This window comes from Pyrus communis, chromosome 8 (assembly GCF_963583255.1).
Source record: "Pyrus communis chromosome 8, drPyrComm1.1, whole genome shotgun sequence".
Taxonomy (NCBI): domain Eukaryota; kingdom Viridiplantae; phylum Streptophyta; class Magnoliopsida; order Rosales; family Rosaceae; genus Pyrus; species Pyrus communis.
In genome coordinates this window covers 6,219,007-6,244,959 of record NC_084810.1, presented here as the reverse complement: position 1 = coordinate 6,244,959, position 25,953 = coordinate 6,219,007, and the positions used below count along the sequence as shown (strand labels likewise).

Genomic DNA, 25,953 nt, shown 5'->3' with positions numbered 1-25,953 from the left:
CATCTTCCCTTTTTAATAGACATTATCGAATAGCACCTTTTGATGAGAGATATGAACAAGAGGCTTCGAGAAAACTAGTGTTTTCTGAATTATATGAAGCCAGTAAGCAAACAGCGAATCCATGGGTATTTGAACACCGCCTATCTATCTATAGTTTTGATTGAAAGTTTGATTTGGTCTACCTTGCGGGATACCTTTCTATATACCGAATTGGGGTAATTTATGTAACCATCCTAAAGATCAGTTGGGCGGGTGCCTTGAGCCCTAATTTTATAGACAGATAGTCAACTGCCATTACTCTGGTTCTATATGGGAGCGCTTGAAACTAACTTCAACAAGAAGAAACACTGTCTTTCGAAACTAACTTCAGAGGACTTGTTGCTCCTTGTTTCACTACAGGGCCTTCGGAGACCATATTTTTTAGTAGGCTTAATTATATGGGCACGGGATCGACAAACAAAGAAACAATGGAATCCTTAAGCACTAGTTCGGCATGGGTAAAGCCATCTTCATACTTGTATATAACTTCATTTGTGCGTGCAAGATTGAGAATTCGCAACAGAAGGGGCCTAGGAATGGTGGGAATCAGCCATTCTTCGTTTGTGTCCTTCCATGCATCATTCACTTGTTTGGTGAATTCGATTGTTGTTTCTTCTTCTGTGGCACCTGTTCCGTCATGTAGCATTCCACAGCCGACGCAATATGTCCTCTCTTTTGCTCAAACTACATATACATACATGCATGCATGAATTTTAAGGTTAAAAGAGCTTTTGAACTGTTAGATCTTGATTTGTGTGTCTGTGTGTGTGTTTTTTATATCAAGGATCTAAAGTTTAAAACTTAAATCCCCCAGAGTATCCAATGCTCCGGATGCTATAGAAAATCCCAAGTGATTGTTTGTCTAAGTACAAAATATTGTTTTACGAAAAGAAAAAAGAAAAAGTTGAGAATAAAAATACTTTAGTCTACGAGTGATGTTATTCGTACTATATTTACTAATGAACATCTCAACTAAAGATGGATATCACATACATGGGTGAGTCGCTTCTCTATTATTGAGTAATGTATTCAGTAAATATTCTACAAATATCTAGCATTACTCTTAAGTATATTACTCATATATTACTAGTATATATACCTTTATAGATATTAGTATAGGTACGAACCTTGTGGGATTTCATGTCATCCATGAGTCTGCCAAGTAGTAATAAAGCGTGAAAACTCTTAGAGTCATTGAAAATCCAGTCCAAGGAGTCTTTTGTCACAAAATCTGCCATTCCAACAAATGACACGACTGATAGCAGAAAGTAGGACGTGGTAAGTGCTACTGACATATATTCATCCATTTTTGGTGTGTAATTTTGGTGCAACCATTTGGCTTCCTCGAAGTAAGCTCGAACTAGAACTTTCATCCGTGAAATCAACACGCAGTCTCTAGTTAATTACTTTCCATAGGTAATCTGATGATAATACAATTACAACATTATTTTTCATGATCATTTAAATTTGTTAATAAACAAGATTAATTTAAGGGTGTAGTCGTATTCATATAATTAACTTATTATGTGGTTTAAGCTCAAATCTCACACCCCTAACTCTATATCATGATTTTTAGTACTTTTCACGGTATGGTGCAAGTGTGACACTAAAAATCAATGAAGTGTGGTGAGTCATTGAGATTTCCAAAAGCAATATGAGATTTGAACATAAAAAGTAAAAAAACCACAATTGACCTTTTGAGCAATTATTATGAGGCACTAAAACGTGGTATCATGATAATACTTTGATATGTTCTTACTACTATATCATATACGCATAAATTCACTTTTAACCCCTTATTTTAACATTGATATAATATGAAGTGAATGTGTTCAGCTGAAAATATTAAAAAGTCTTACTGCTTCTCTCGCATGATGAATGCCATATAACTTCCCCTCTTTTGTAAGCTTTTCTTCGATTTCAACGTATTCATCCAACATAGCTTGATAACAGACTTTCAAATACTTTGGCAGTTGGTTCATGACTGAGATATCCCATTTGCAGGTGATTAAAAAAAATTAGTAAGACCTTCTTGAGTGATGATTATATATTTAATCAGTCGTTAACTAAACTTGTAGTATAAGGTATGAAATTAAAGGGATAATTGACTGTATTATAATATATAATCTATGAACCTTTAAACAACTTTAGTAAACAGCTCTAGTTCTGCATATGTTCCATACGCATCATATATAAATGTCATCAATAGTGGCATTCATAGCAATAGCTTTGCATAATATTCTCCTAGCAAAGTAATGCTCGGGCTCGAAGAAGACTCCCAATGCCCAAAAGTAGCATTCAACCACTCTATCTCTTATAAAAGGTAGTTTGTTTACAAAGTCCAAATCCTTCCACCACCTGCCAATTAATACATAATAATAATGAAATTAGTCAATCCAATTACTATTTATTGTAACTTTTGCGTATGCACATGCATAAAGAGTGATGTTATACTTAGACACACGAACACACTTACTAATATATGTAGCCATAGAGAATAATAGGGCATAGTTCGATTAGTGTCAACAAATGTATATAGTTTTATGTGTCTAAATAACATTATTCACACATATTTACATTCACTATTGTAAGAACTGACATGTCACTACAAGAAAACAGCCACAAAACAAAGTGTGATTTTTGTCCTTTTTCTTGTAGCGTGTATATGGCTTGTGGACGCGATCAGAGTTAACCTTGTAATTTCACTTAATTCTTTCTAATGGACTTGCTGCAACAAATTGAAGTCCAACTTTGCAAAAGTTAGGAGAGTTTGATTTACTGAATGACCACGTTCTTCATAAATAGACAAGTAACTCCTTGCTTCTAGCCTAGGGAAGCCCTTCCAGAATGGTTGATACAAGGCATGAGTTACTTGTTTCGAAAGTAACGGGCTTAAACGGTGCGCTTCAATCGATGATTCAAGATGAGTGGTGGTGAAAGTCAGTGCTTCATCTAGCAAATCCTCTCCGTGAACTCTAACATGTGTGGTTTCGAACAAGGTTAATAGCCCTACTGCATCAGTTGCAAGTGATTCCTTGAATTTTCCATCGACTTCCTTGAACTTATTGAACATGTCTGCTAGCTCCACCAAATACACTTGTTAACGTAAACAAAATTAGGGAAAATCCAAAGTTATAAACATTATTAATTAACAAACCATGACCTCAGAGAGAAAACTGACCACATGAAACCTTAAAACCTTGTTGTCTAAGCAACAGAAAACGGAGAGCGGTGGTGTAAAGGTCACCATCATTTTCTCGGCCATCACCTGTAAGAGTAAACTAGACTTAAAAGATTAATACACTAGCCAAGAACACAAGGATTAATCAACTAAATCACAATCCTTAAATTATGTATGTAATATAAGTGTAAGAACTGCAGCAATTATAAAAATACATACCTGCAGACATGTTCATGGATGAAGAAACCATCAAAACCTGCACACAACCTTCTCCTCTCTGCAAAACTCAATGCTCTCCAAGTTATAGGTAATTGGAACAATAAGAGCATGCTTTGTGAGAGCAGGGGCTTGTGGCTTTATACTACAAGACCTGGATTGCCCTATAACAATCATACAAGGAATGTAAGACTGCATTCCTTATACAAGTTTGAGTTCTGTTCTTAAGCTTATCAACACAGAGTTTCAATCCAAACCAAAGTCGAATTACTCTCATAAACATATTAAGACTTCTTTATAGCAATCTGAGACAAGGATTATTACCAAACCGTATGAATCACACTCATACTCTAATATTCTCCCACTTGAGCATGATTCACAACAGTAAATAATCATCTCAAATTCAATATAAAGGTGATCACACAAGCCTTAACACATATGTCTCCAATATTAAATGATACTACTCACACATATCAGACAATGAATTCATAATCTCCTCTGCAATACAATGTACAAATTCATCTTATAAATCACAAAGTCCAATTCATGGTTGCAGTAACATTTCACAGCTCACGAGCAAACCAAAAGTTTACTCCCACTCATAAAGCCCTAAATATTATAATTAACCAACAGCTTTATCAAAATTCGAAAATATTGACTCAAGAGCCTTTATTGAATTATCAAACTGTTTTCATCGAACAACTGATCACAGATTTATCCGGAAGTGTTGAACTATATGAAAACATCAACTAACTAGATAACATATACAAAAGCTAGCTACAAAGCATAAAGCTAACTATAAAGCATAAAGTTCTAAACTAGAACACTTAGCTTCTAGAAAACCTTGTGCAGCATACTTCCACTTGTAAAGCACTTAACAACAGGCTTCCATAAGCTCTTGATAACAGATATAATTACTCCCACTTATCAAGAGCATCCACCATTCCCATTTGAGCAATATGAGCTTTGAAAACTCCATTTGGCAAGGCTTTGGTTAAAGGATCAGCAATCATAAAATCAGTGGCCAAATGTTCCACAATGATGGCACCTTCTTTCACTTTTTCCCTCACCTTAAGAGCAACCATACAAGCTCTATAAGTGATCACCAAATCTTTTGGATGACAAAAGCTTAACCTCACATACAACTTAGCAATGCATTTTATAGTATTAAACTTAAGAATCTTTTCTGTTACATCACAGAATTAACTCAAAAGTCACAACATACTTAATTTGCACTTTGTAACTAAGTGAACCAATGTAGCAAAACCAACCAATTTGCTCCCACTTAACTAGGCCATACTTAACACAACCAAGTTAAGTACAAGTTAATAGCAACTATATTAACTAAAAATCATTCCAATACAATGAATGACTAATCAGAATCTATATGGAAACCAAATTCGTTTCCTTCTGAATGCTAACATAATAGGATCCTTCTCATTACTTAAACAAATTAAGTAACAGAAATAATTCAACCAATTGCTTCAATAAAACCATTAACTGGTTTTTAAGCATCCATATGAATTATAATGGCCGGCCTAAATACTTTTAGCCTTATGCTTACATTCGAACATATGATTCTCCCACTTAAGCATAAGCAGAGTGTACTGCACAACAAATAAAGAAACCGAAGATATGAACCAATTGGGAACCGATTGGTTCCCAATTCCTCACCAATTGCATAATCTTAGTTTAGTCATATACACCTAAACCATTATGCAAATAGTCTATGTATCAAAAGATAGTCACAATCCATTTGGAAAAAAATTATCTCACATAAACCCAAAATCACCAGTTTCAACAACGATCAAAATTAGAATAGCAAGCACAATATTTTTGCATTCAATTTGATCCTAACTAGTTCAATATCCATTCAGCAAGATCAACCAAATCTTGATAATGTCCGGATATATGTCACAACAATATGTCTTGATTAAAACGAGATAATCAAGACCACTATTTCTTCTGATTAAAACGATATAATCAAGACCACTATTTCTTCTGATTAAAACGAGATAATCAAGACCATTATTTCTTCTGGAGAACACAAAGTTCATCTTCCTCCCTATTTGCGATTTCAACCAAAATATAATAGCGGAAGCATGCATCATGAAATCACAAATATACATATACAATAAGCATGCATTTTAAACTCCATGATTTTCATAATACAATAAGCATAGGCTTTCTTATGAATTCATAAATTAAATCAATATGCATTCAGAAATGTCAATTTGTGTTGTACAAAAATATAGACAACAGCTCACAGAAGCTAATTTGTTTATCATCTCTATATAATGGATGACACAAGCTAATTCTCAAAAATTTATAGCTTGACCTATATAATCATACAAGTAAATTTTTAAGGCTAAGATCAATGTATATCGCCACAAAATCTAATTTGGGTCAACTAATGAAAATAAGATCATTACATAAATAAAACCCAAATGACACCACTGTATATAGATCCGTCATATATGCACAATAACAATTCTACCCAAAACATATTTCACATATATATGTTCATTCATCTGTTCATATATTTTCTTGTATGCATGCATCAATATGCAAAGAAACTTATGCAAGTTCTATTTGATATAGATAAAACCGCATGCCCATAATTACAACATCTATGCACGAATGCTATCTCCATATGCATATAGATTTCATTCATATATGCTATTATATATAAATCACAAAGCAATTGGCATCCATTTTATATATACATTTGTATTTGTTTCTATATAATACATGCCGACTTGCATATGATATGCAGTCAAATCCATTCCAACCCAAACTTGATATAAATCAAACCAATTGAAAATCAGGAATTGACAATACGATGTGCAAGTGCTGCTCCCCGCAATTAAATACATCGTGATTCCTGACATCTCACGTAAATCACAAGTTGGCATCTATAGGGATTTCGAGTATAATCATGACTTCACAATATATATATATATATATATATATATATATATATATATATATATATAAACAAGCATACTTGAAATAGCAAAAGCCTTAATTCATTATGCTCCAACTCATCGCACTATAATCATGCATATAGGAAAACAATTAATCATGCATGAAATAGTGAACTGAGTTACTCGAATGCATCACTGGACCCATATTCGTCAACCCAACTGAGATTCCTCGACTCATTGCAGATTTTCGAAGTAAATCGCCATTGTTACAAAATGCGCTGAACCAAAATCATCGCCAAAGTTATCGGCCAGAATCCCGTCGGCACCAATTCCCAGAAAAAGACAATTCTCATTCAGATTTCAATAATACAAGAACAAGGAATGAGTCAACATCAATATGAAGAATCATTAGGATAACACGATCTTTATTCAATGGTTTTTAACAACATAATTAGTTGATCAGAATACATCTTTATTCATATAAAGGATTAAGAAACCTCAATTACCTCAATCTGCAGACATCATAATAAAAACAGCGGAAGCAATAATTCTCAAAATTAGAACTATGATGTTTAAGATAAATATGTTTTGCTAAATGACTTTATTGATCTCCAGAAAAGCAAGCAAGAATAAGTTCACCCTTTCCCAGATTGAAGAACACGAGTTTCTCCCCTTTTGGATCAATAATGGTCAAAGAAAATTAAAGTAGAATAAATCCCTAGTTTTCCCTTTCATGTTGCCAGGGTCAGAAATAAAAAAAACAAAAGGGTATTCATAAAACGACGTTGTATTATCATTGTTCTATAAAACCAATAAACATGCTTGTTCTTTAACTTAATTCGCAATTAGTTTTGCAGATTGAAGGACCAGTGATTGAACTTAACTGAAAAATCCATCTGGCTCTGATACCACATGTAAGAGTAAACTAGACTTAAATATTAATACATTAGCCAAGAACACAAGGATTAATCAACTAAATCACAATCCTTAAATTATGTATGTAATATAAGTGTAAGAACTGCAGCAATTATACCAATACATACCTGCGGACATGTGCATGGATGAAGAAACCATGAAAACCTGCACACAACCTTCCTCTCTGCAAAACTCAATGCTCTCCAAGTTATAGGTAATTGGAATAATAAGAGCGTGCTTTGTGAGAACAGGGGCTTATGGCTTTATACTACAAGACCTGAATTGCCCTATAACAATCCTACGAGGAATATTAGACTGCATTCCTTATACAAGTATGAGTTCTATTCTTAAGCTTATCAACACAGAGTTTCAATCCAAACCAAAGTCGAATTAACTCTCATATTAAGACTTCTTTATAGCAATCTGAGACAAAGATTATCACCAAAACGTATGAATCACACTCATACTCTAATATAACATCACCTTCATAATAGCTCTTGTGAATTTGCTGCAAAACTTCCTCAATCTCATTTTCGAAATGGCGGGAGACACCTAATTGCTGAACGTTGTTGATTAAGTTCAATTTTTCGGAAGGCGTTGATCGAGCCATTACCATCCTCTTCACTTTCTCTTTCAGTTTCTTTTCATGGTTGTGAGTTCTACATAATTTGATTGTTTTGGTTCTTATTTTTTCTAAAAATAGTTTTACTCTAACTTGCTATACCTTCTGTGGTGTATCTACAGGATGGATCATGGAAGACACATGCTTTTAACTTTTCATCATTTCGGTGTTTGAGATGCAGAAGATTGATTAAACATATAAATTTTGTTTAGACTACCATTTGTATCTAATAGGCATAAACTTCTTCATGATACTTGTACCATTTGTATATAATCAATGAAGTATGAATCATTCTAATATTAAATTTTTTATTGATAGTTTTTTTTTTTTTTTTCTTCTAGGGTGGTGGGGGAAAATAAAAAGGGGCTTTTAGATTCAGGTCCAAAAACGTAGAGTGTTTTTAGGAGTGAGTCTAGTTATCTAATTATATGTTTTTATTTCTTTTATACTCATTTTATATTTTCTAAAAATATTAAAAATCAATTAAAATCTTCTAATATTATGCATTTTCCAACTCCAAACAAAAAATATTTAATATCTTATAACAAAAAAACTAATATACTAACATAAATTTATCTGCAAAGCATTCTACCCTAACTCAAGTAACAAATATATGAATGTATATAATACCTATACGTGAGATATGAAACCTAATTAAAAGGTAGAAAAAACATAACATACCTACAAGCAAGACACATTAATCTGTGACAGGTTGATTATAAAAAAAGAATATGTCATATAGGTAGATAAATATAATTAACCTGTGATATAGGTTGATTATAAAAATTAAAAATAAAATCTATAAATGGGGTTTAAAGCAGGAGTAAGAACGAGAAATAACAAAAAGATAAATAAAAAGAAATAAGCAAAGAGATAATTGGGAAGAAATTTGATTTTTATAATAAATCTTATTATTGAACAGATAACTATTGATAATTAAATAATTAAATATAACAAATTGGACTTATTTTAATAAACTGGACTATTCCTACTATTGGCTCAAAAAATTGGACTTATATCAAGTTTCCCCTATAAAATAGCCTCTTAAAGCTGTTGCTATTCCATATCCTTATTGATGCATATATGAGCCTGTAACTTTGGATTTCTCCCTTTCTGTTAGTTAAAACATGAATACCCATCCCAAGAAATGTAGTAAAATAAGAAGCTAGTCCTTTGAAATTGTTTCCAAGCCAGTGCCTGCTTCAATAAAGTAATTTGGATTGTATGCATTCCATTCGTACTGTCAACAAATGAACAAAATAAAGTAGTTTGGATTTTATGTATTACGATAGGGCTGCAAATGCCGCCAGGCTGCCCATGCTTCTCATTCCTTGCGTAGCGTCTTTGCATGATTGCCCGTGATTTCTTTTAATTTGTCACTTTGTTATAAAATCTAAACACATGGTTGTAGAGTACGAACGTCCAGCAACAAAACCCCTTTGATGTCGTATAATTTGATTGAAAATTATTGTGTGCCAAATTAGCTTATCAAATCTAGAGATTTGATTTTTCTCTGCAATAAGAGGGTTAATGGAAATGTTACTAACGATGACTGAAACCCTATTCTATTCAACCAAGAGTGCCCTTGGCATCCGGTCATTTTCTCAATGCAATGGGATATTCTGCTCATCAAATGCGCTAGAAGAAAAACTCAGACTATTAAACATCTTCCCTTTTTATAGGTAGTATATGTAGAGAACAAACTGACAATCCAAATCACTTTATTCAAGCATTTATACACACACACACACACACACACACACACACACACACACACACACACATATATATATATATATATATATATATATATATATAATTTCAACGAGAAGAAACACCGTCTTTCGAAACTAACTTCAGAGGACTTGCTGGTCCTTGTTTCACTACAGGGCCTTCGGAGACGACATTATTTATCGGCTTATAGCAAAGACCATAATTTTTAGTAGGCTTAATTATATGGGCACGGGATCGACAAACAAGGTTTAGGGTGATCCATGTTATAGTTGAAAGAGATAGCATCTCAATGCGTGTTATATCGGCTCCACAAAACACAGCTAAAAAGTTTTTTTAATGAAAAACTAGCTTCAAACGTTTTACTGAATTAAAATCTCTCTATCTCTCTCTCTCTCCCCCCCCCCCCTTTTCTCCCACCCTGTGTGATCCATGTTATAGTTTATAGGGACAGCATCTCAAAGCGTGTTACATTTGCTCCACAAAACATAGCTAAAAACATTTTTAATGAAAAACTAGCTTCAAACATGTTACAGAATTAAAATTTCTATGTCCCTTTCCCATTCTCTTTGTGTGATCCATGCTATAGTTGAAAGAGACAGCATCTCAATGCGTGTTACATCTACTCCACCAAAACATAGTTAAAAAGGTTTTTAATGAAAATCTAACTTCAAACGTTTTATTGAATTAATCTCTATATCTCTCTAACTCTCCCCTCTCCCTCCCTGTGTGATCCATGCTATAGTGGAAAAGACAACATCTCAATGCATGTTACATTTGCTCCACAAAACATAGCTAAAATTGTTTTTAATGAAAAACTAGCTTCAAAAGTGCTACTAAATTAACATCTATATATATATATATATATATATATATATATATATATATATATATATATCTCCCTCTCTCTCTATGTGATCTATGCTATAGTTGAAAGGGACAGCATTTCAACGCATGTTACATGTGCTCTACAAAACATTGCTGAAAACGTTTTTAATGAAAACTAGCTTCAAATGTTTTACTAAATTAAAATCCCTATATCAATTTAAAACTAATAGTAACAGATAAAGTATCGATCATAAGTCTTTATCATGAAACGTACAAAGTATATATGAATTTTATATCATAGAAAGAAGGGGAATGCATGGGACTGATGTGGCTGGGGCAGCACGGGTGTCAAAGTGGGGTCGGCAGGATCAGGTGTGGCAGGGCGCAAAGGCACAACAGATGAACGCACGGCCTGGGGCTGGGATAAGATGTCGGCACGCTCACAAGCTGACAGTGGGGCTGCAGGAGACTGGTGCAGCGAGCCTAGACGAAACAGAGGGAAGCAAGGGGAAGGTCTGTGGTAGGCTAGGTTCACGATGGTGATACCGTGTAGAAATATGACTCTTTGTATTAGTACATGATAAATATTAAAATATGTATAAGACTATAACAATTTCTATTTAGGTATGATGTATACACTAATCATAATAAAACATTGTCATAAAAACATTGTCATAATACATGCGAGAATCACGTAGATGCATTCGGGTTAATTAACTCTAACCTAACAAAAGTAGGACAAGTTGGAGAGTATAGTATAACTTTATAAAAAGATGCACACAGATTTTTTGGCAACAGTCCTCATTTTAAAATTTTGTACTCTACCAACTCTCAAAAAATAAGCAGGGTCATTCCTAAGAGCATCTAATGGGAATCTCTATTTATGGACTTCTACCACCATTTTTGAGGACTCATTTAGGGATTTTTAAGGAAATATTTCTGTCTCTAAAAGAATATTGCCTCCAATATAAGAGTTCTTATAGTAGAATCCATAAATTTGAGGTTTTTACAATTTTAAGTAATTATTTGATTAGGTGAAATTTTTTTGTTTGTGTTAACTTCTTTTGAATTAATTTCCTATAACATTGTCGTAAAAAAATTGTGAATATTTAGACAAAAAAAAATTCAAATTTGATATCAATTTTTTTCTTGAAAAAAAAAAAAAAAAAAACATAACTAGAATGACTACATTGTTGAACATCATGGCTCCATTATTGGGCTCCATGATTGGATTATGAGTCATGACTAAAAAGGCATCACTTAAAAAACAAAAACCCACCCATCCTTCTTTGAAGGTTTTTTAGCCAAAATGGTTCATGAGATTTGCATAATACATCATTTTGGTCCCTGAAATTGCCCACCCCCCACCCCCCCCCCCCCCCCCCCAAAAAAACTTACTTCTTCCCAACCGCTCTCTTTTCCCTCCCATATTTTCTGGTTCCAGTCCCCTCTCCTCAGTTTCATGATTTATTTCTCTTCCTTGTTAACATTCTTAATTTCTAGTTTTCTTGAGCTTTTCTCATATCTAGGCTTTTATGCCCTTTTCTTCCTTCGTAGCTTCATTCTTAATTTCTAGTTTTCTTGAGCTTTTCTCATATCTAGGCTTTTATGCCCTTTTCTTCCTTCGTAGCTTATCTCTGTCATCAGTCTTCCACCACCGACCTTTGCTACTCGGCCTATTGCGTGTCTCTCAACGGCGGCGCACTTTGGTGTCGTGTGGTTGTCAAACTAGAAACTTTCCGTTCATCCAACTTGTTCGTGGGTTCTTTCTCTTAGTGGCGGTGGTGGATCTGCGATGGTGGTGTGGCTGCTATGGTGAATGCAACATTCTTCTAGAACTACGGTTTTTGTTTGTTGTGGACTTGCTATTGTTGGGCATCTATGATGTATTTCCTTTTGAACTATGCTTGTATTTGGACTACCTTGGGCTTTCTATTTCATGTAATAGTTTTTTAATTAAGAAAGTTTCTAGTTTGACCAAAAAAGAAAATAAGAAAAGGCCATTCAGCTGGGACCCACGCCTACAGCTGGGTCAGCAGCTGTCTAGCGAGTCTAGCAACAATCGCGAGTGTTAGGCAAGTAGCCTTTTAGTAGCATTCAAGGTGATAGGCCACGTTTTTTACTCATTGTTGTCCTTAGATATGAGTACATACACTACGTATCCAGTAAGTCCCTATACTTTAGGGATGCACTTTACGATCCATTGGAGATTCATTTTGTCCCTATATTTTTTTATACCCATTTTAAACGTTGGTTAGGGACTTCAATGAAGATTCTCTGACCAACGGTGAGAAGATCAACTGCCTGTGCCCCGTATCAAAGAGGGCCCCCAATTTTTTTTTTTAGTACACATATACACAAAAAAATAAAAAACGTGAATATTAAATATTAGGTTATGCAAAAGTAAGTTTTTAAATCTCAATATTTTTTTTAAAGACTCAACTGTAAAGGCCCAAAAGAACAATAAATTGATAGAATAATTAAAAAACAAGAAGACTTTGGATGTGGTCTTTAGCCACTAATGTTCTTGACTAAAAACTTATGTCATCTCTCATCAGTCCACCACCTTTCTTGTGCCTTGAGCTTGACTGATTTGTTCAGTCTCTTAATAATTAGCATGCATATGCATTAGAAGAACATCTAAACTTATTTAGGATAAACATCGATCACAAGCAGGGAAAAAAATATTATGTGTTATCAAGTGTTTCAAGCCTATTTTGTGTTGTAACGAGTTTTAACTTACTTACATGGCATTACGTGATAAATTTAAAATACATTCACATATGTAGTTGGTACTTCCCTCCTTAAATATTATCTTCATATTCAATATAAAATTAAATAAATGAAACTAACAAAATAGTTGAAAATATGTATAAATGAATAGTTCAATATACAATACTAAATTTTAGGTATTTTGCTCCTACCATTGGTTTAATAGACGGTTCATCGTGAATATATTTGGATGTATAGACGATCTCTGAATTGAATAATTTTTTGTATAGACGATCTCCTACCACTTGGTACTTAAACTGTCAGTTTGTTCTATACATTTGGATGTATAGACGATCTTTGAATTGAATAATTTTTTGTAAGAATGATCTTTAAATTAAGAAATTGAATGTTTTTAATAATTGAATTCATACGATGAATATTCGCAACAGGTGAAATATGTCATTCTTCAATGATAGTAGGCATGTATTTATCCAAATTTACCATATGAGAGTATGTAGTTGGAAGATCAATTGTGCAAGAATGCACTGCACTGAAGTATTGACGCCCCACATTACTCACCCACCAACCTAAACTCTTCTGCCCTAATTAATTACAAACAGGGAGATAAACATCCCACTCCAAAACACAAAGGGGAGCGACCTCAGGTCCGTTTCTACAAACCTATCGGATCGAATGCTCGAAATCAGTAAAACCTACAAACTTCTCTCTTCTCTAACATTATATAAGAACACTACCACCCCCCTAATTCTAACCATCCAATCCTTTGAAGCTTTCCATCTTCCCACACCATTTCTCATCACCCTCCATTACTTCTCATTGTGTTCTTGTACTGCTTCTACGCGTTTTCCTTTTAGATAACAATATATTATTCTTCTCTCACCATCCCATCATTGCAGCCCATCTCCCGTTCCTCATCATCACACCATTACTTCTCTCCATCTTCGCTATGATGACGACCTACACTGACTCATCAGAAGACGAAAACGGGAACGCAACGACCTGCACTGACTCATCAGAAGACGAAAACGGGACTGCAATGGCTTCCCTCGCACAATATGGGGCTAGATTCCCCCTAGGATTTAAGGATTTAAGCTTGACTTAAATTATTTTGGACCCACCAAACTGTCATATTTCGAACTTTTGTTTTTTTGTTTTTGACTTATAATTTAACGGCTATGATCTGTAAGAACTGAGAAAAATGCAGAAGAAATAGAAATGCATAAGAAGTTTAGAGAGAGAGAGATCGAAAGCTTTGTGAATTGATCTTTCTTGACTACCAAGTAGCTGTTTTTTACAAGGGGCTTATATACTAAGCCATTACAAAGCTTGCTAGTTAAGCTAACACAATGTGTAACCTTCTTACTTCAACAAACTACAATTCTAACAACCAACAATCCTAACAACCTTTATACAACAACCCTCCTTATCCATTGATATGTGGCACAATCTTAACCATTGTTTCCTCTTCACTTAGATCACTAGCTTTGATATTTTTACATCCCCCTCAAGCTCATGCTTCATGAAACTGAGCATGAGATTGCTCCAATATTGATGAAACAAAGATGATGACAACCCTTTAGTTAAAATGTATGCAAACTGTTCAGTAGAAGACACCTGTTGGACACGAAGGTCACCTCTTGTTACTCTTTCTAGGACAAAATGGTAATCAATTTCAATATGTTTTGCCTTAGAATGAAAAATTGGATTTGTGGATAGTGCTATAGCTGAGATGTTATCACAATAAAACATTGGAGACATGAGAAGAATATGATGTAGATCACTGAAAAGCTATCTTATCTAGGCAAGTTCAGCTAATGTGATTGCCAATGCCCGATATATTCAGTTTCAGTGGATAAGCGTGACACTGTATGTTGTTTCTTTGAAGCCCAAGATATGGGATTGGAACCTATAAATACAACAAAACTAGAAGTAGATCGCCTGTCATCGGGATCACCTGCCCAATTAGCATCATTGTATGCCTGAAGATGAATTGGTCCTAGTTTAAAGTGTATTCCATAATCTAAGGTACCTTTGAGATACCTGATAATCCTTTTCACAGTGACAACATGGGATTCCATCGGGTTATGCACGAATTGGCATGCTGGATTGACAGAAAACGTTATGTCAGGTCTTGTGAAAATAAGATATTGTCAAGCACCCACAATGCTTCTCTATTGTTCAGGGCTATGATAGGGTTTTCCATCATCTTGTGAAAGTAAGATATTGCCAGGCACCCACAATTTTCGTAGGCATGCAATTTTCAAAGCGTGCGTTTTGGATACAATTAATATCTCTATAAAAGGAGAGGCAACGCAGCTACTTGTTCAAAAATCAAAGAGATACCACTCTCCGAATTTCAAAAGCCAAATTTTCCTGAATAAAGTTTGTCAACATTTCTCAGATGCAATCTCAGCTTTCTAGATATCAAGGACAACTTTGTCAAACTGTCTCTGGCAAAGTTAAAACGCATAAAGTTCACTATTCCAACTACACCACTGTTGCTGTCAAGCGTAGGTGACAAGGTCACAACCTCACCACTACAAGCTATCGTGAAATCCCTATATATATCGATCTTTGTCCTCTATGGCAATGCACACCTCCAAAACGCCTAACTATTCTTCCTTGCCGAGAATGCATCTTCAACCAAGCCTCACAAAATACTGAGTATTCCTCCTCTCAGAGAATACCTCTTCAACCAAGTCCCTCAAAAATGTCAAACTCATTTCCTCAGCAAGAAACCCATTTTGATCGAAAAGGTTTACACCAGCATCAAAATCTTATATTTTTTTCCTTCAAGAGCAAAAGTATCCCATATCATTAGGGTCAAGAGCAAGAGTACCTTATATCATGCTTTTTCCCTCTCTTTTCCTTTGCCATTGCTCTTACCTACAAGATAAAGAGAAAAAGAGCAATCAGTCAGAACCTAAAATCAAACTTCCAGTCAAGAACTGACTGCCTGGAACCTTTCCTTGATTGCTTACCTTGCATTGCTCTCGAGTAATGATCTTCAACTGTTGTTGGAGCCGGGTCTCAAGTCACCAATAATTGGTACACTGTTGGCTCTTTACACTGAAGTTGCCAAGCATGGATGAGTCACCAAGAAGTGATGGACCATCTAAGGGCAAAGGTTACGCACCACTTATACTGTGCAAGAGACTGAAGCAGAAAAATTAACGATGAACCCATAAAGTCTAAAGGGAGAAAATTGGTGGCTAACTGAATGAATGGAAGGCCAAAGTTCAATGATGGGAATCCTACTCACAACCCTAACAAACACTACCAGTTTATATAATTCACATAATGTACAAAAAGGTAATGAAAATTACTAATTGATTACAAGTTACAAAAATGCCGCACCGATTGAAGTCTTAGTCAGACTATCTATAAACTTGACACTACTGAACTGTTGCATACCTGAAGCATGATAGTCGCTGCATGAATTCAAGCTCCAAAAGGATAATCCATGGACACGGTAATTTTAATATATCTTATGCCAGGAGCATGATCGATGTGTAGGTTCCAATGATCCAACTCCCCATAAGTGGAGATTACAAATTCAAGTTCTATAACACTCTAGAGGAGGTTATGATCCAAATTCTCAAACAATTCATGTAATAAGCGATGACTATCCTAGAAAAGACAATGTAAAGCCCCTGAAGAGGCAAGGATATCCAAAGTAATGAAATGCTCATAAATCACGTGAGAATTATAGGATCACGAATTGATGATTACCAATGTCAATTTTGGTTTTACAGTAGCTACTAAATTCATCAATGAGCTGTGTTGATATTGAGACACGTTCTTTTATTCATCGACGAAAAAAAGGAAAAATTATTGGTAACAATGGAGAGGAAATTTCATTACAGTTTAATAAGAACGTAGAAAAATGGACATATATATTGTACAAATAGCCAAAGAATGTTGAACCTAGAAGGTTACATATGGGCATTTTTGATACAATGAAACACACTAGTATGATATAACAACAGGTTCATAGTCGAAACCTGAAATTGTAATACACTCCTTTAAACATGGTTTCTTATTGTGAAACCTATTCATTTTAATGGAGAATTATATATATGCCCGAAGCATATCTTCATAAGTAATTCCCTCAAGTATACATAGAAGCAAATTGCTTTGTATAAAATTCCAAAGGAGAATGTGTCATGAAGTGTAGAATATCCCTGAATGATTCAAATAGCTTGAAGTAAGCCCTAAAAGGGTCAAGCACAAATTATGTACTCAATGTCAATGGATGGTATAAATTACCTTAGTGAGTACTATCATTATAATATTACTGCAACATACTAATCTCTTATAAGAGTTGATGATATTAAATTGGGACTCGTGAAGAGTCTAGAAAGATTATAAAGTGTTAAAAGGAATATTTTTCGAGCTGCAAATCAAACAATATGCCAACACGATTCTTATCCACCAAAAGGGTTTTATGGTTAAAGAACCATGTGGATTAAAGGTCATGAGTTGAACACTCAACTGATTAATTGATATTTAGACACTAAGGAAGATCATTCATCCTCGTGTGAATTGATATTTGGTCCAGAAGTACCACATCTTAGTGAAGTATGTGCCTTATTGTATTTAGCCAACACATTGAATCAAATGAAACATTTCTTCTAAGGCACAATACCAACATATAGGTATTGGAATGAAATGAAGCTTATCTATTGATATCTCCGAGAAATTATAGACATGTGCTTGTTCTATTCGAATAAAGTCACTAATAGCCATGGTCTTATTGGGCAAGCAAAATCAAAATACCTTTCTAGCATGCATACAAAATGCTCTTGGAAAGGATTTGTATTTACATATGGAAATATATTGATTATGCAATGATCGATGAAGCAAGGATCATTTGCTACATCTTCATATTTCTCAGAAATACTTATCTCCATGAAGTTAGTCATGAATGTGTTTGGCTGATACTTGTTGCCTATTAAAATTTGGAGCACATGTAATCAAAAGCAAACACTTCAACTATCATGCATGATATCATATTACATCAACTTAGTAATTAGTCAAATTGGAGAATTCGAAATTAGGGAGAGATACCCATCAGGCAGAGCATCCAAAACAGAACAAGTTTTTAACGAGGCAACCAAATTTAACATATAGCCATCCAAGGGGTAGTGTTGTAATGTAATAGGTGGATGGCCCACATGAATAGTTCTTTACTATTAATCTGAAGAAAAATTAGATGGATTACTATTTATGCAATATTCATTTGAAGAAATTTTGTAAAGTGAATAGTGTTGCTACATTATTCTGTCGAATGAAAACCTCTATAAAATGAGGCTCATTCGTTCATTGTAAACACACAATTCAACATCAAAGAGAAAGATAAGAGAAGAGGAAATAAGAGAGATGCGGAATAAATTACCAGTGAGCTAAGCTAGAGAGAGAAGAGAAAATAGTGAGAATTATCTCTGTACTTCTATTATTTCACATAAAGAGAGAAAGTATTGTTACTACACCCCAACGACGTAAGCACACTTACCGAACCTCGTAAATATTGTGTCTCATTTATTTTATATTCCACAACACACATATCACCGATTTTATAACAATCATCACATTCCTAGAATCTGTTGAAAAGAAGGGGAAAAAAAAAACATAAAGTCTCCCATCATCCTAATAATAAAATGCCGTCACCCGATAAAACTTTTCTACGTTTAAAACAAAAAGTCTCCTATCATCCTAATAATAAAATGCCATCACCCCTAAAAAAACAAAAAAAACAAAAAACATAAAAAAAGGTCTCCCATCATCCTAATAATCGGTGTAAAAGAAAGAAAAGATGAGCTCTTTTTTTTTTTTCCACGTTTAAAATTTTTCGAGCAAAGCCTAGCCGCTATCCCCTCTTCTTTAACACCGAAGCCGCCGCCCCCTCCCAAAACAAAATCCCTACTTAACCGCTCACTCCTTCCTCTCTGGTTGGGGTCGGTAGGCAAACTTACTTGCTCTTTCTCCTTTTCCTTCTCCTATACAGCCTTCTACCCCTCCCTCAAATCATTTTTCAATAGAATTATCAGACAGACGGGCCAAATGCTCTCTTCCAACAACTCCGATATTATCCCTAACTTGATAATTACCACCTGCATATTCCGTTAGGTGTGGAGTTTTATCACAAAATGTTTCAGTATTCATTGGAATGGAGTTGAGATATTTAAACTCTTCTTTTCACAGAGATATTGTCGATGTAGGATATTTCAACACACTTATCACATGGGACCAATTGGTGGGTCACACGTGGCAGATCCACACATTGAGAACCACGTGGAGCCAAGGGGACTCACCCTACACCTAGGGTCAAGGGACCCACCATCAACGCATGGGGCCAAGAGGACCCACTTATCACGTGGCAGTATGGTACGGGTCAACTCCTTAGCTCTGATGTCATATTGAATTATTAAAGAGATGAACCAAATTCCCACCTCCAAAAACACCGATATTATCCCTAACTTGTTAACTATCACCTGCACAATTCATCATGTGTGGGGTTTTATCGCAAAAGACCTCAGTATTAGTTGAAGAAGAGTTGGGATATTTAAACTCTTCTTTTCACTGAGATACGGTCAATGTGGGATATTTCAACACTTTCTTCCCTCATATCTGGTCCCCCTCTAACTTACTTCTTCACAAGCCCTCTCTCTTCCCTCCCATATTTTCTGGTCCTGGTCCCTCTCCTCAATTTTCATGGTTTATTCTCTTGCTTGTTTCTAGTAACGTTCTTAATTTCTAGTTTTCTTGAGCTTATATGCCCCTTTCTTCCTCCGTAGCTTATCCCCATTGTCAGTTTTCCACCGCCAACCTTTTCTACTCGGCACGTCACATGTCTCTCAACAGCGGCACACTTTGGTGTTGTGTGATTGTTAAAGTCCTTTAGCACTAATTGGAATGATTATGGGAGTGCTTTTTGCGCGAGTGGCTCGCTCACCCCCATTTTCCGTTCATCCAACTTGTTTGTGGGTTCTTCATCTTGGTGGTGGTGTGACTATTGTGGTGGAGGCAGCAATCTTCCATATCTAAGGTTTTTGTTGTTGTAGACTTGCTCTTTTGGGGCATCTATGATGTATTTCCTTTTGAACTATACTTGTATTCAGACTGCCTTTGGGCTTTCTATTTCATGTAATAGTTTTTTAATTAAGAAAGTTTCTAATTTAACCACACACACACACACAAACAAACAAAAAACAAAAAAAAAAGAAAAAAAAAGGAAAAGGCCATTATGCTAGGACCCAAGCCTGCAGTTGTGTCAACAGCTGTTTGGTGAGTCTAGCAACAATCACGCGTGTGAGGCAAGTAACCATCTAGCAGCACAACATTCAAGGTGGTGGGCCACATTTTTTTACTCATTGTTGTCCCTATAAATAAGTACATACACTATGTATCTAGTGTCCCTATACTTTAGGGACTCACTTTACGATCCATTGGAGATTCATTGTCCCTATATTTGTTGAGGAAATTGTTATTAGCACTCCAAAAATCTCATTTGGCACTCCAAACTTTCCATAATTAGAAAGAAAAATACAAGTGTGAGGAGTGTAAAATGAGATTTTTGAAGTGCTAATAACAATTCCCTTTGTTTATACCCATTTTATATGTTAGTTGTCCCTATTTAGGGACTCCAATGAAGATGCTTTGAGCAACAGTGAGAAGATCGACCACCTGAGCCCCGTATGAAAGAGGGCCCCCATTTTTTTTTAATTAGTACACATATACAAAAATACTATAAAAATGTCAATATTTAATATTAGGTTATGCGAAAGTAAGTTTTTAAATCTCAATATTTTTTTTGAAGACCCAACTCTAGTATAGTGTAAAGGCCCAAACGAACAATATACTGATAGAATAATTAAAAAGCAAGGAGACTTTGAATGTGGTCTTTAGCCACTAATGTTCTTTGACTGAAACCTTATTGGTTTTTTGTTTTTATCGAAGTTCCTAACTTTTAATATTAATGTAATTAATGCATTTTCAAGCTAACGACCTTCGTCAAATCTAATCTCTATGATTATACAAAGCCTTGAGTGATTCTTCAATCAACCCAACTATTTTTAGCACAAACCTTATTGTTCTTCAGCAGAAACCAATTCTCAGCTCTTTAGCTACAAACTCAAAGCCTTCCTTCGAAGCAAACGCTGATTATGACCCCTGAGATCTAAATTGTTATAGTTCTATCACCCCATGTTATGATTTGGTTGACGTGCAATTCCCTCTCTAAGGAGTATGTTTTGTACTAAGTCCAGTCCGAAGACAGTGATCTCGGTCCTCTAGCATTATCTTTCCCTTCATGTCCTGAAGCTTGCTAAGGGCTTTTACTACTTTACATTTCCAATGCATTTCCATTTAAAGTCATGTAATCCAGCCCATCGACCTAATTTTACTTTATGAACATTTGCTTGACTCCATCATGAAATGATTAGATGTGCACATATAAACCACATCACATTCCATCACTCAAGCAATGTGAAATTTGAAGTTCACGCAGGGTCATCACAGTTTAGCCGTCTGATTATGCACATCACATTTCAAACTAACAAATTATGTTCCTTTGCACATTTAGGATGATTATTCGGTAAAGATGTAAACATTTATGAATTTGGATGATTATTTGCATGGATGACACTTAAATAAACACCAAAGTACATACAATTTTTTATCATTGAATGCATAGTGGAGTAGCCATACAGGGAAGTCCATATTTTTCTTACAATATGGACATCTTATTGTAGAAATATTGTATATGGGTGCATATACATATGAGGCTTTCTATGTTGCGTTTCACTACAGTTTTTAACTGCAGATATGTCATTGTATGCAGTCGATATTATGCAAACTATTGTCGTTAATGTATACGATATAGTTATCGATATAGAAAATTTTATATAAACTCAAAAACAATGCCATGTCTTAGGAAAAACTCTAAATGTTAAAACTTTTTAATTTTTTAAAGGGTAATGCTAGGTAGACAAAATTTGCAAACTAAATAATATGTCATCAATCAAACAAGCATGTTAGTTAATACTTAAGTAATAAACCAATCATCAATTTTTATGTCATTTAATTTATAAAATTTGGTTTACAAATTTAGTCTCCTTAGCATTACTTTTTTTCAAATTAGTGGTGATGAGTCGGATGATATTTCGGAAGAGCTGTTATTCCCACCTCAATGTCTTATCTTCCCACCCACCTTTTAATGACTTTTTTAATTACAAATTTGTCCATTTGTAAAATGACTAATAAGGACCTTAGTTACCCTCTTTTGCATTATTTTTTTTTATAAAAAATAAAAGTTTGAGTTTGATAACTCTTTAGACTATTTGTCTTCCTTAAATCCTAACTCATCCTTCTCATCTCTCATCCTTCATAGAAAGCAAAAAGAATGAACTTAGAAGATGACGTTTTTATGGAAAAAGCAGAGGATTATGTTTCCATCAAAGAGGTAAAAGAATAATTTTTTGTGTGCAATTTGTTAGGATTTAAACATTTGCCTTTCTGGGTTTTTATTTTACATGCAATTGATGAAAGTTTTAATTCTCGGAGAAATACAAATGTATTAGGTCTTGTAACTATCACTTTTGTGTCTCATGTTACACAGCCCGATTTCAGAAATCGAATGGAATGGCTTTTTATTTTTGGGTTTACTTGGACAATAAAGAAGTGCTCGAATGTTGGGTCTAAGACGAGATTATTTGTATGCGTATGCAGTGTCTTTAAAGCCTGAACTGTTATTCATAAATTGATGCAAAGGTATGCCCTTTTTGATGAAATCTCAGGTGGGAGAAGTGGGAGAGCTACTTTTACAATAGGATTTTACCTACTTTTAAAATAGTTCAATGCCCTGGAGACTGGAAGTTGTTCAAGTTCAGTGGTATTTCCTGATGACGGTAACCTGTTGACAGGGTAAAATTCTGATTAACGTTTATGTCCATCCGATCAGACAATTCAACAGCACGGCAACTCGAACTTGAATCATTCATCGAATTGATTCCTATTTGAATGTGTTGTATCTACGATTTCATATTACGTTGCCGTACAATTTGGCAATAATGGATTGTGTATCGTGATCAATCGAACTAGAAACATGAAGCATGGTGTTGTAATTAACTTGACTAAACTCAGTTCGATAAAACAACGAAAACGTGAATCAATTAGAAAAATAAAACAACATGACTTGAGATATGGTGAAAGTGGAGCATAGATAGTTAAGTTGAAAAAAAAAGAAAAAAAAAAATATATATATATATATATATAAAGGGTTATTTTAGGAATAATAGTGGGTGGGGAAATAACATTTTAATTTTTTTAACTTTTTATAGTGGGTGTAAATATAACGTGGGTGGGGAAATAAGACAACGGGGTGGGTCTAGCAGCTCTCTATTTCGGTTGCAATTTTCTATTTCTTTGTGCCTATTTTACCCTTCTAGCGTAGGCGATTCATTAATCAAGGCAAGTAATGTTAATTGTTTTATTAACGTTTTGAATTGCAATTTTTGGGTTTTCAATCAATTATGGTGTGCCAAACATGTATATTTAGTATTACTTAACCCTAAAATTCCAATAAATCAATCCATCCTCAAAAAACAAGAAAAAAAATTCCACATGCAGATGGTTGATTGCTCTAGTGGTTATGGTTTTCTCTTCAATCCCCAGATTCAAACCCTCTCCCCAATGTCGCTTACAATACAAACAATATTTCACTTATAATACATAGTCTAAGAGTAATGTTATTATTACCATTAAATATACCATGATTTCATACCACCTTATGTGGCAATTGACATCCCTAGAGTGGACGATGTCTGAGCTTCTTAGGCATCCTAGAATCCTGAAAAAATTGCAGAGCGAGGTAAGAGAACAGACATTTTAACTGAGGATGATTTGGTTGGAATGCACCACTTGAAGGTAGCGATCAAGGAGAGTCTCCGTTTACATCCTCCGCTCCATTACTGCTATTGCCAAGGACGTCCTCTGAAAATGTGAAAATAAACGATTACGACATTAAAGGCAACACACAAGTTCTGGTGAATGCATGGCAAACCGGAGGAGTACAGGCCAGAAAGGTTCTTGGATAGTACTACAGATTATAAAGAGAACGACTTCCAATTCATTCCGTTCGGCGCTGGAAGACGAGGCTGCCCAGGGATTCGGTTTGCCATGGCTATTAACGAGATTGCTTTAGCAAATTTAGTGCACAAGTTCGACTAGGGACAGCTGCCTGATAGTACAAGAAGGGAGAACTTAGACATGACTGAAAACATTGGTGCAGCCCTACGTAGAAAGTATTGGTCACGTTTTACAAATCGATTTTTCATTTTAGACATACAAAAACGAGTGTAAAAGTATGTTTGGTATACTATTTTAAAATAATAAGTTAGAAAAAAAAAAATTACCACAACATGCAATATTTAACTTAGGTTGTAAGACAAAGTTGGTGTTTTAAGAAGAAATAAAAAAAAATTATGTATGATGTTGATGCACAAAATCGGATTGACTTTGGAACAATGTAAAATGTCAAGGTGTGATCTTTACAAGGTTGTTTCGATCACCAAATGTAGGTAATATGTAAAGAGATAGAGATAGGGAAGCAAACACTAGATATATGTAGTTGACTCTAAGTTAGGCTATGTCCACAAGAGTAAAGGAGTTCTCATTAATAATGTAGAGTTTACATGATACAAAGGTTTATGCATAATCATTATTAGTGAGTTTTAATAATGAATTAAGTAGAATAATGACATTAGTGTTTGAAATTAATGATATGTGTGCAGTGAAATAAAATAAATAAGACACAATATTTATGTGATTCGGCAATGCCTACGTCCTTGGGACAGCGGTAGTACTTTCTTTCATTATCTAAAATAATAAGAGTACAAAATAACTATCACTATTTTCTCTTTTTTTTCTCTAACCTAGCTCACTGGTATTTTCTTATGCATCTCTCTTCTTTCTTTCCTTTCTTTCTTTCCTTTCTTTCAATCTCTTCTTTCTTTTCTCTCTTCCTTTCCTCTTTTCTTTCTTTTCCTCGGTATGTCTCTCACCTCTCTTTTTTCCTTTATTCTTCAATCAGGCAAAATGTCTGATAAACTTGCCAAACCTACCAAGCCATTCTCTTTAACAATGTTGTAAAGGTGTGAGTCATCCATTCAAACCAAATAATAGATGGGAGCAAGTGGGCATCCATAATTACAACAATTAGGGATTAGTTGTAGGAGAATAGTCTTCTTTTAGAGTTGAGGATAGTCTCATGCTTTCGTCCACGTTCAATGTGAGACTTTAGGAACTTTCATCTGATGTTAAAATGTGTCACGTTGTGATTGGCTTCTTGGTTAGCGAGAAACTCTTGAGCATTGGTAGGGGTGCCTCCACACTAATCCTTTAGTGAATTCCTAAAGGTATGAAATTGACTGGTGTTCAGTAGTTTTGAAATTAGTGAAGTATGGTACAAACATACGGCACCACCACCTTATAATGATCATCACAACCGACACCTCAACCACCATTGCGATTACCACCACAATCACATCATCACTCCCCTCGTACCATTTACACCTCCATCTCTGCCACACCACCATCTATAGCACCATCAATTCCACTACCTCCCAACCACCCTCACCACCACCGCACATCCCACCATCGATATAGTTGCCTTCGCCGCCACTGCCTGCTATCATCACCACCTTTGCCATCATGACTCCCACAACCATTGCTCCCTCCTCCCAACTATTGTCACCGCCCAT

At 34.9% G+C, this 25,953-nt stretch overlaps 1 pseudogene; it reads right to left on the bottom strand.

The window, feature by feature from the left end:
• Window positions 1-433: 433 nt before the first annotated feature.
• On the bottom strand, window positions 434-25,953 carry LOC137742847 ((-)-germacrene D synthase-like; annotated as a pseudogene).